The 2,499-nt window shown below is 54.2% G+C and overlaps 1 protein-coding gene and 1 long non-coding RNA gene across 2 annotated transcripts in view; one reads left to right on the top strand and one right to left on the bottom strand.

The window, feature by feature from the left end:
* The window catches only part of LOC108445667, a 9,711-nt gene extending 9,077 nt beyond the window's left edge, over positions 1-634 (bottom strand). The window contains exon 1 of the long non-coding RNA XR_001860621.1: positions 12-634. This is a non-coding gene — a long non-coding RNA (uncharacterized LOC108445667). The remainder of the gene's footprint in view (positions 1-11) is intronic.
* Positions 1-2,499, top strand: part of LOC103613544 (zinc finger protein 239-like) — a 30,968-nt gene that overhangs the window by 22,507 nt on the left and 5,962 nt on the right. The gene's annotated exons all lie outside the window — the stretch shown is intronic.

Raw genomic sequence — 2,499 nt, 5'->3', positions numbered from 1 at the left:
GCCTCCCCCACCCCCCCCGCCTCTGCCGGCGCGGGGTCCCTGGAGGCCGCGGAGTCCTGCGATTGTGCAGGGTGAGGCAGCGCAGGCTCTGCCTGTGGAGCCCCGTCAGCGGGGGCCCCCCCGGACATTCCTCCGTCACTCATCACCGAAATAGGCGAGCCAGCTCTGCTGCAACAGTCAAGGTCTGTTAGCAGAATAAATAATGAACACCAGGTCTAGTATAATTCTAACACTGCTGGGTCCCCAAATGGGAGTTAGTGTCAGACAGCACAGCCAAGTCCCTGCCATAAGGCAAAGTCCAGGGCACTATCTCTGTCCATGGAAATCCCTTTTAAGGTAGCCCAGTCTAATAATTCCCGAACTGAATTTTCAGAAATGGAGGTTTGCATTACACTGAACACACCTTTCCAGACCATTACCACAGCGTTGGTTTGTGAGCCGCTGTTCGCCATTTCTCAGTCCCGGGGGGAAGGGGAACAGCGTACCTCTAGAGACATTAGGCTTGGCTCGCAGCAGCAGGACATGTCAGAGATTGCAAATCACGTCAGGCAGCACCAAATATTACCGCAGGCCTGAGCCCTAGGGGATATTACCGTGTCCCGCAGCCATAGGGAGGAGGAGGAGAGAAGATCCAGCAGGCAGGAATTGTGCAGCAAGATTGATTTATTTAATTATTCTACAAACTCTTTTATAGACTTTTTTCTTCACAGTCTAATTGGACAAAGGATCAGCCACCCCTTGGGGTGATTGGCTAAAATCCTAAACCATCCATTGTCAAAATATTTTTCTGCTATACCATAAACAAGACTTTTCAAGGTTGCAGGTGTTTGGTTGTTTACATAACTCTGCTGCCTCTTCTGTGAGAGAGAAATGTGCTAATAAATGGACTTAGAAAATAGCAAGAAAATCCTTGCTAGCAGCATTTTTGTATCTACATGGGATGACAGGGAAAAGGGGAGCAGGGGTATCCTGATGTCCAGAAATGGGGGATTCAGGGGGTCCCAGTGCTGGGGTCCCAGTCCCCCCTCGTCACCCTCAGGAGCCCCCAGCCCCAGCGCTGGAGCCATCGCGCTGCTCCGGGCAGATCCCGGCGGCGCAGGCTGGGAGATGCGGCAGTGCCCGAGGGAGGGCGGGGGAACGGGGGGATCACTTCCAGCTGTCCCCAGGGAAGGCTCTGTAAATCCCAGTTAATCCCAGTCACCCCCACCATGTTCCCAGCCAACCCCAGTATGGTTACAGACGATTCCAGTATATCCCAGTTGACACCAGCATGCACTGTGTCACTCCCAGTTGCTCCCAGTTCCTCCCAGAGTGTGCACAGCATGGGCCTGGTAGATCCCAGTTACCCCCAGTCAGGTTCCATTCACACCCACTATAATCCCAGTATGATTTTAGACACTCCCAGTATGATCCCAGTCACTCCCAGTATGATGCCAGTGGCCCCCAGTGTATTCCCAGTTGCTCCCTGTCAATGCCAGCACGACCCCAGAAGCCTCCAGTATGATCTCTGTGACTCCCTGTCTTTCCCAGTATATCCCAGTCACCCTTAGCATGCTCCCAGTCACTCCCACCTCCTCCCAGTTGCTTTCAGCGTGATTCCAGTTGCTCAAACCCACTCCCAGTCAATGCCAGTAAGATTCCAGTCATCCTCAGTGTGATCCAAATTTCACCCACCATGGTCTCGGTTGTTCCCAGTGTGATTCCAGTCACCCCCGTATGGTTACAGTCACTCCCAGTCTATCCCAGTTACCCTCAGCATGTCTGTAGTCATTCCCAGGCACTCCCAGTGAGGTGTTAGTATCCCAGTATGATCCCAGTCATGCCCACAATATCCCAGTTGCCTCCAGCATGCATTCAGTCATTCCAGGTTGCTTGCAGCATCATCCCAGTTTCCCTCAGTTGCTCCCTTTCAAAACCTATATGATCCCAGTAACCTCCAGCATGATCCCAGTCACATGCCAGCACTCCCAGCATGGTCCCAGTATAATCCCAATTGCTTCCAATCACTCCCAGCATGCACCCAGTCACTCCCAGTTCCTCCCAGTTGTTCCTAGCATGATCCCAGTTGCTCCCAGCTGCTCCCAGTCACCCTCAGCATGATCCCACTCACTCCCAGTATATCACATTTGGCCCCAACATGGTCTCAATTGCACCCCGCAGGATCCTACTCACTCCCAGTATGATCCCAGTAGGATCCCAGTCTCCCTCACTGTGATTGCAGTCTCCCCCAGCATGGGCTCAGCTGCTCCCACTATGATCCCAATATGATCCCAGTACAAACCAGTGCCCAGTACTGCCAGTGGTGCCACTGCTGGCATCCCCCAGCCCTCTCTGCATTCCCCCTCCCGGCTCTCCAGGCTCTCGAGAGGAGCCCCAAGGGCTGCAAGTCCGCAGCCAGGGTCCCCAGCAAGGCCCAGTTTGGATGTGCAGCCCCCAATGTTCCCAGTTTCCCTCTCCTTTCCCCGGGCCGGGATCCCCCGCCCCCAGTGGGTGGGAGCA

The sequence above is a fragment of the Corvus brachyrhynchos genome, unplaced genomic scaffold, assembly GCF_000691975.1.
Source record: "Corvus brachyrhynchos isolate BGI_N302 unplaced genomic scaffold, ASM69197v1 scaffold890, whole genome shotgun sequence".
NCBI classification, from domain to species: domain Eukaryota; kingdom Metazoa; phylum Chordata; class Aves; order Passeriformes; family Corvidae; genus Corvus; species Corvus brachyrhynchos.
This window is presented reverse-complemented; position numbering and strand designations above follow the sequence as displayed.